The following is a 9689-nucleotide window of genomic DNA, read 5'->3' on the forward strand; positions in this document are numbered from 1 at the left end:
TGGTGCTGGGAAAACTGGCTAGCCATATGTAGAAAGCTGAAACTGGATCCCTTCCTTACACCTTATACAAAAATTAATTCAAAATGGATTAAAGACTTAAATATTAGACCTAAAACCATAAAAACCCTAGACGAAAACCTAGGCAATACCATTCAGGACATAGGCATGGGCAAGAACTTCATGTCTAAAACACCAAAAGCAATGGCAACAAAAGCAAAAATTGACAAATGGGATCTAATTAAACTAAAGAGCTTCTGCACAGCAAAAGAAACTACTATCAGAGTGAGCAGGCAACCTACAGAATTGGAGAAAATTTTTGCAACCTACTCATCTGACAAAAGGCTAATATCCAGAATCTACAATGAACTCAAACAAATTTACAAGAAAAAAACAAACAACCCCATCAAAAAGTGGGCAAAGGATATGAACAGACATTTCTCAAAAGAAGACATTTATGCAGCCAAAAAACACATGAAAAAATGCTCATCATCACTGTCCATCAGAGAAATGCAAATCAAAACCACAATGAGATACCATCTCACACCAGTTAGAATGGCCATCATTAAAAAGTCAGGAAAAAACAGGTGCTGGAGAGGACGTGGAGAAATAGGAACACATTTACACTGTTGGTGGGACTGTAAACTAGTTCAACCATTGTGGAAGTCAGTGTGGCGATTCCTCAGGGATCTAGAACTAGAAATATCATTTGACCCAGCCATCCCATTACTGGGTATATACCCAAAGGATTATAAATCATGCTGCTATAAAGACACATGCACATGTACGTTTATTGCGGCACTATTCACAATAGCAAAGACTTGGAACGAAGCCAAATGTCCAACAATGATAGACTGAATTAAGAAAATGTGGCACATGTACACCATGGAATACTATGCAGCCATAAAAAATGATGAGTTCATGTCCTTTGTAGGGACATGGATGAAGCTGGAAACCATCATTCTCAGCAAACTATCACAAGGACAAAAAACCAATCACTGCATGTTGTCACTCATAGGTGGGAATTGAACAATGAGAACACATGGACAGAGGAAGGGGACCATCACACACTGGGGACTGTTGTGGGGTGGGGGGAGGGGGGAGGGATAGCATTAGGAGATATAGCTAGTGCTAAATGACAAGTTAATGGGTGCAGCACACCAACATGGCACATGTATACATATGTAACAAACCTGCATGTTGTGCACATGTACCCTAAAAGTTAAAGTATAATAATAATAAAATTTAAAAAAAGAAAAAAAAAAAGAACTTGGAATAGAGCATGAAACAAAACAGTATGTTCTTCTGCCAGAACATCTATCTCGAGGTCCTGTAGTCACTTCAAAGATTATTTTTTCAAGAACTCCTGTTACCTTCTCTATGATTAGTAGTTTCATGATTTAACTAATTATGTATACCACATTAACATTAATAATTTGAAGCATATAATCATTAATATTCTTCCAAAGGGAAAGGAAAAAAATTTAAATCTAAGGCAACATGATCAGATTTGCATTTTTTAATAAGTATTTATTTTTAGATTCTTATATAAAATAGTATGTATTTATTGTGTACAACATGATATTTTGATATATATATATACATATCATGAAATGGTTAAATTCAGCAAATTAGCAAATGCATTACTTCACATAGTTATTATTTTTGTGGTGCAAATGCTTATCCACTCTCTTAGCATTTTTCAAGAATAGAACATACTGTCATAAGCTATAGTCACTATGCTGTACAACAGATCTCTTGCACTTATGCATCCTATCTGATTATAAATATATATCCTTTGATCGACATCTCCCTAATGCTCCACGCTTCTATCACCCTAGTCTCTGGTAACCACCATTCTACTCTCCATTTCTATGAGATCAACTTTCTTAGACTCCACATTTGATTGAGAACATACAGTATTTGTTTTTCTGTGCCTAACTTATTTCACTTAACAGTGTGTCCTTTAGATTCATCCATGTTATCACATATTACAGAATTTCCTTTGTTTTCATGGCTGAATAGTATTCCTTTTGTGTGTATATATACCACATTTTCTTTATCTATTCATCTGTTGAAATTTCCATTTCAAAGGTGTGGATTTTTGAAAGATGGTGGTGACAGGAACATAATTGAATCTATCTAATCTCTGTATAAAGGCAGGCAAAACAACTAGTAAGTCTAAGTCAATGACACGAACAATATTCACAGAAAAAATAGGTAATAAGGCATCCCTGTGGATTTCATATACCAGCAAGTTGGCAAAAATGCCAACGTTTACATGACCTATAAATTATTGGCCTCTCAATGGGAGGAAGTTGAAGAAAGAAACGGAAATTCTGAGAGCTTGGAGAAATGTTCCACAGATACACACTGAAAAGATTTGGGGGCAGATCTGAGCAGAAGAACAAGTGAATTCATTCCCAGCAATTCACAGGAAATGCAAAGGGCAGTGATGTGACAAAGTTTAACAGAGATGGAGCAGTGGAATCCTGTGGCTTAGTGAAATTAACAAGACAAAGCCCCATGCTAAGGAGAAACTGCTGGGAGTTGAATTTAAAATGCATAACAAAAGGAAATAGGGAAAGAGAAGATTCAGACAAAAGTAGAAAATCAGACTAAGGAAATTATATAAACATTTTTGATCAATTTGCCAAAACAGCAGAAGAGTGGTCTATAGAGATTAAAAAAAAAAATCACATTACTTCCAAAAAAACTAAAGCTTTCCTAGGCCACTCAAACACCCTAAAAGCATAGAAAAAATAATTTCACATAATAAAAAACAACAAAAAAGTTTTAGTCAAATTTTATCCTCAATTTATGATTAAAAAAAGCATAAGAAGCAGAGTAACATCCTAATGAGCAATAAAGTGCATTAGAGTGACTTGCTCACAGAACAGATGAATACAGTCACCTGGTATCCCAAATTATCAAAAACTAATTTTAAAATGAGAGATGCTATGAAAGAACAACACAAATCAATTCAGAAATAAAATGATTTGAGATAAAGAAGGTTTGATGAAAGAAGATACACTCAGAAAATAAAATAAAAAGTCATTTCAGAAATGGAAATGAAATAGAAAAGAACATCATGGTAAAAATGAGTGATATTAGAAAAAATCTAAGATTGAAAGTGTGAAAATTTTACAAATAAAAAAGATAAAAATTTAGAATAAAATATCATACAGAAGAGGTATATACACATATATAACTCCTTTTCTTTCTTCAGGATGGAGAGAAAGACCTCCTGAAGAACAAAAAAGAAAAAATTCCTATGAAACAACACAAAAAATAAGCATACATGAAGAAAAATTTCTTAACATAAAAGATAACTTCATGCTACATACTCAAAGGACATTGCTAAAATCAACTGAGAAAGACAAGACATTATACTGTCAAACTTGTCAAACTATGAAATTGTAAAGAAAAAGGAAAAAATCTTTTGGGAATTCAGGCATAAAGAGCAAGTCATTTATAAAGAAAAGAAGTTCAGATCGTCTTTATATTTTTCACAGGAACACTTTATACTAGAAGAAATTGAAATAACGTATGTAAGATATTTAATAAAAGAAAATATGAGCCATACATTTTTATATCTAGTCAAAATGAATTTTAAATATATAGGCTTCTAATAAACTGACTCGAATGTGCAAAGATATTCTCATAATCACTTACTGAAAAATCTACAAACTTAAGGCAAACATAAAATGAAGACATTGACGTCGGAAAGAAATGATAAGCTTTAAATATATTTTTACCTATTTACTGGAGTTAAATAGATAACTTAGTAATGCAGTGCTCTATGCTCTGCCAATGTGTATATGCTAAAGTTGTTAAAAGTGTGGGAAGAAGCAGGACTGTGTATGAGTATTAACTGGGATAGTAAAGGCAATAGCCTTACTTCAACTCAGATCCTGGGGTGACAGAGTGTTTTGGAAAGAAGAGGTTATATGCTCACTTATACATACTAGCTCACAATAGGAAACCATAAAAAAATAGGGATGAGAGAGTGTCAAATTATTATATTAATTTTTTAGTCCAAAATTAAAATTTTGAAAAAATAAAACACTCCTTAAAAGACAAAATATATTCATTCCTCTGAAGCAGAGAGACAAAATAATACAACATAACTGATCAGATATAATGATGTAAATTGGATTAACTCAATAAAATAAAAATATCTGTGGAATGATGATTGACTAACAAAACTAATTCAACCTTCTGCTATTTGTACAAGGCTCACTTAAATACATACAGACGGTTAAAAATTAAAAAGATAAATATACAAGAGAAATTCAAGCAAAGAGAGAAGAGGTCACAATATTAATATCTGATTAAAACAGAATCAGGTAAAAAGTGAAATGTGATAGTTCCTTTGAGCCCTTTGTGAGACTTGAGAAGGAGCTGGCTGGTTTATTCAGCTCGCAGCTCTCAACCCCTTGCAGGAGGGGGAGCACACAAGTGAGCCGGTGCACAGGCCAGTACAAGTGCTTCTGGGCAACCGGCAGGAACAGAACTATATGCGGTCCTGTGGTAGCATCTAAGGGTGGCCTGTGAACCCCAGAGCCCCAGAGGGCATTTGTTACAGTGTGCTCTTTCAGCTTTGCCATCCGTGGATGGCTAAAGAGTTAAAGAACTCAGTGGAGTGTCAGTGTGACAGCCTCTTGCACCCACACCTGGGTCCTTGTCTGCTTCCAGGAAGAATCAGGTTGTGCAAATGAATCAAAGGGTGGTGAATATGGAGGATTTTACTGAGCAGTGGAAGTCGCTCTCAGCTGAATGAGGAGCTGGAAATGGGATGGAGTTCCGGGAAGGTAGTCTTCCCCTGCAGTTTGGCCATCCTGGCTGAACTCTTCTTCGAGGTCCTACCATTAAGCCATCCCTCTGAAATCAAGCTGCTTCTCTCCAATGTCTGGCTGCTTCTTCTCTTCTCTCCTTCTCTGCTGTTCTGCCACCCCACCAGTGAGGCCTTGGGTTTTTATGGGTACAGGATGGGGAGCAGGGCAGGCCAGGGTGGTTTTGGGAAAAAAAAAAAAAAAAAAAAAGAAGCATTTTGGCTGGAAAACAGGAATGCATGTTCTCATTTTGGGCTGTATTTCCAGCTTGAGAATATGACCCTCATTGGGGACTGCCCTCTTCTCCCCAGTATTTCTCTGACTCCTGTCCGTATCAAAAGTATTAAAAGAAACAAAAGGCCGGGCGCAGTGGCTCACGCCTGTAATCCTAGCACTTTGGGAGGCCCAGGCAGGCGGATCACGAGGTCAGGAGATGGAGACCATCCTGGCTAACACAGTGAAACCCCGTCTCAACTAAAAAATTAGCCGGGCTTGGTGGCGGGCGACTGTAGTCCCAGCTACTCAGGAAGCTGAGGCGGGAGAACGGCGTGAACCCGGGAGGTGGAGCTTGCAGTGAGCCGAGATCGCGCCACTACACTCCAGCCTGGGGGACAGAGCGAGACTCCGTCTCAAAAAAAAAAAAAAGAAAAAGAAAAGAAACAAAAAAGGACATGTTATAGTCCTAAAGGCTACACTCACAATGAACATTGATTTATTAATACTTAAACACTCAATAACCGTTAATTTTCTTAAAACAGGAAACATAAACTATGCAACAGAAAGAGAAACACACTAATGACAGGATAAACTTTCTTAATCCAAGATTAAGCAAGCTGAGCAAACATTAGTAAGCTTGTAGAAGGTCTAAAAACATAATGATGTTATATATATAATTTATACAATATAATTAATCTTAAAAACATATAACTAATCCTAAAATATATAACTAATCCTAAAAATAGATAATACAGCCTACTTTCAAATGCACATAACACATTCATGAAAGTTGGCCATATTTTAATCGACAATATCAGCCATATATATAGTGTTTACATACCTAAGCTGTAATCACACTTCTTTTCCCTGGATGGTTTTGGGTTAGTGCTCTGCTTGCCACAAGAAAAATGTTGTGAGAGACATGCTGAAGTGAAGCAGCCGCCATGTTTACACTTAGGTCAGTGCAGTTCGGGCAGGTTCTAAGGGATTCGCTGGCGCAGTTTGTTGCAGAAAGGTAACAGCGGGGTCACTAACTCCTGCAATTCGCACTGAGTATGCCTCCTTTTTCAGTATTGCCAAGTCCTGGGCCAATTTGTATACAGGCCTCTGGCCAAGTGTGTCACCTCTTCTGCATTTCACCTGCATCGTCAAATGTGGAGGACTGGAGGCAGTGAGAGACTGATGCAAACTCTGGAGAGAAACTGAGGTGAGTTCTAATTCCTTCTCAAAATTCCAATATTCCGTCTTCCTTTCCAGACTTCAGGCCCACCACTAAACTAGGGACTCAGACTTTACATTGACTTCTTCACTGGCTCTCGTAATTACTTTAATTCTAATCCCTGTAACAAATTTCTTACATCACTCCTAGTGGTTCTGTGAAAGATTTCATTTTTCAGAACTGGCTTTAACAATATTTCCCACCCCACGTGTTCTTCCAGAACTTTATTATTCCTTCATGAAAAGGTAAATTCTATTGCCCCTCTTTTTGCTTCTTGAAACTGAAAGACCCTTTGTATTGCCTCAATTAATGAAGTAGGACGGAAGTGACTACTGAGACTTCTGAGTCCGGGACATAGAAAGTGGTAGAGCTTCTGCTGACTCTCTCTTAGGATGCTTGATCTTTAATCTCAGACACCAGGTTGTTAAGAAGTCCAGGACACATAGAGAGGCTCACATAAGAAGAAGCAAGAACTTCATCACTCAGTCCAAGATAGGTTCACAGCCACAACTTGCAAAAACTCGCCAACCATGTTAATGAATCATCTTGAAAGTAGATTCTTCAGTTTTCAGTTAAGCAATGCCAATTAATGCTGAATGGAACACAGACCAGCCTTCCCCACTGAGACATATTTACTTGCAGATTTCATGAGAAAAATAAAATAAGTGGTTACCATTGTTTTAAGCCACTGAATTTGGGGATAGTTTGTTGCCCAATAATAGATGACTATGGCAGTCATTTGATATTGCTCTTATGAATCAGCCTACAGTTCTTTCTTCTGTTTTATGTCATGTTTGGATAGTCATATGATTCCAGTAAGCATCAGGTATTCCTGCTGCCCTCCAAAAGATATACTAATAAAATAAAAACAAAAGTCTCAATCGCAAAAGAAGCTGTGGTTTAGGTGGCAAAGCATCTTTATTGTTTTGTACCTTTCTTCTCTTCCTCCTTTTTTACTGGTCCTTTTAACATACCTAGGAGGCTGGGAGGAGAGTGATTGTTTTAGCCCTTCTCTGGAGTCAGTTCGCACACAGAAAATGTCAGTCAGCACTTGATTGTTCTGATAGATATGCAGTTTCTTAAGTAGACAAACTGTAGTTGTAAATATTTTCATCTCGTCTAACTATTGGTCCAAGGGATTGTTGTCATTTCTCTCATTAACTGCTTTGCAGGAATTAGAAGCCATTTGTAAGACCCAAATTCATTAACGAAGCTCTAAGAATTGATATATTTTAACTCAGACGATATACAGAAAAAGATAAGGAAGTATTTCATTGTTAATATGTCTGATTATGTTCTAGAGAATACACAGGGTATAATGCCAAACAAAAAATAGTTCAGTGATCAAAAGCATTGTTTTAGGTTATCATCTGTATTTAGTATACAGCACTTCAGATAATATGAGCTTTGAGAATAAAGAAAAATATAGAACATGTTTGCAAAATATTTATTTCCGGTAAAACTTGGGGCATGTCCATAACTGATTGATTGATCAGATTATCTGAATCTCCTTTGGAAGATTATCTAAATCTCCTTTGGAAGCTGCAAGGAGAAAGGTTGGAAACTTTCTATAGTGATTTTTACTTGGATTCCTGTAACTTATTTACCAGCATCTACTTGAACTTTCTTACAAGAAGTCCCACCTGACATATTAGTGAATACTAGTTTTAAAAAGTATCAAATTAACAACATTGTTTTTTAAACAAGACACGTTATTTAAACTGTCTTCATTCCCTTATGCTAAGTCACTAGAAGAATTTAGCTTTTCCAAAACAGGATATGGCACTCACTGATACCTTGTTTAGAGAATGAGAAGGATACTAATACCTTGTTTAGAGAATGAGAAGGATAATGAACACTTTATTCATCTCAACTTCTAAGACTATTTAAATTATTTTTTCCCTTTTCTCCTTAGTAAGGAATTAAAATTTCTAAGAACTCTTTCTGCTAAGAACCTTAAAATGTGTTCTTTAGTTGTAAGTACTGAGTTGACTCACTGTTAATTCAAACCAGGCCCTGGGCACGTTGCCTCAAGTTGAAGATTGTGGTTGGAAATTATACCATGGATGTTTTTTAAATGGTTCCACTGTATATTACATAACACGTGGGATTTTTGTGGAGGCCAAGGACAAGAAGTAAAAGATATAGTGCCACGAACTTCAGACTCTAACTACTCATTTGTCACTCTTCGTGTTTATACATGACAGCTAATTATAATATACATTTTTATAGGCCTTCTCTCTGGAAGGTAAAGGTTCACAATGGTCCCTCCTTATGGAGTTAAAGGAAATAAATTATTGGAGGAATGTTTTATGCCAGAGCTTGCACTAGGTGGTAGAGGAGAGATTGGAAGTCAATTTAAATGGGACATGGACTGGCTCTTGAGGAGTTTATAGCCAAATAAGGGAGAAAGACCCACACCATTGGGTATACTCTGAGAAATATTCTAATAGATGTCAGAATATGCTACTATGGAAGAATAAAAAATATGAATTAAGTAGAAGGAAATTCAGGGAGGGCTTTCAGAGAAAAAAGAGAAGAGTTATTCTATTTTAAGGAAAAAAATACACCCTAAATATAAAAACCCAAAAAGCATATTTTCTAAGGACATGTAGCTAAAGTTAGGTTACAGCATATAGACACATAACTATAAGAGAAACCTACCTTATATCCACTTTGGAATTTAAGTGAGTCTAATGATTTCCTTGATTTGTGACTTGTGAATTAAAATTTCATCATCTCACTTAAAAAAAAATTGGTCCTTAAGTTTATTTATTTCAACAGTTTTGCAGGCCTCTTGTTTTATTGTTCAGTTCTTTGATTTCCTGTACTTCAAACTTAATTCTGTCAAGTTTAATTTTCTCCACTTATGCAGCTGTTTCATGTATCTTTAATTGACTTATGTTATAGATGCAAGTATACATCAGTTGTTATATGTTCCTTTTCCAGACTCCTAAAAGTACTGTTTACCACAATGAACACACTTTTATCATGTCAGCAACTTCCATCTCTACATTGCCCTGCGTTAAGAATATACTGGGAGCTGATATAACCTCAGTGATGGTAAAACAGGATATAGAATCCAGAAAACATTCCTGAAATGGACCAAACATCAATACTCTGAAACAGAAGTGGAAATGAAACCGAAACAGAAAAAGTGAGTTGGGTAATAAATATACTAAAGAGCAATTTTTCTAATAGTTGGCAGAAGGTGGTAAGGTAAGTTCAAAAGGTTCATCTGTGAGTAAAGGCACATTATTGTGAGGTGTCTTTCTTAATGGGTTCAGGAATCTTTATTCAGAATCTTCATACACTGTGTTTGTGCATGCTATGAAATCCTAGTGGTAGAAATATATTTTAGGGTTGGGATCTAAGTTAAACAGTGGTAGAATGGATTTGACATATTCACATGATTGGCTTTG

The 9689-nt window shown here is 36.2% G+C and overlaps 1 long non-coding RNA gene across 1 annotated transcript in view; it reads left to right on the top strand.

The window, feature by feature from the left end:
- Positions 1 to 9420, top strand: part of LOC115831749 — a 45117-nt gene extending 35697 nt beyond the window's left edge. The window contains exons 3-4 of the long non-coding RNA XR_004027242.1: positions 6120 to 6255; positions 9217 to 9420. This is a non-coding gene — a long non-coding RNA (uncharacterized LOC115831749). The remainder of the gene's footprint in view (positions 1 to 6119; positions 6256 to 9216) is intronic.
- The last annotated feature ends 269 nt before the right edge of the window (positions 9421 to 9689 follow it).

Source organism: Nomascus leucogenys, chromosome 2 (assembly GCF_006542625.1).
Source record: "Nomascus leucogenys isolate Asia chromosome 2, Asia_NLE_v1, whole genome shotgun sequence".
Classification (NCBI taxonomy): domain Eukaryota; kingdom Metazoa; phylum Chordata; class Mammalia; order Primates; family Hylobatidae; genus Nomascus; species Nomascus leucogenys.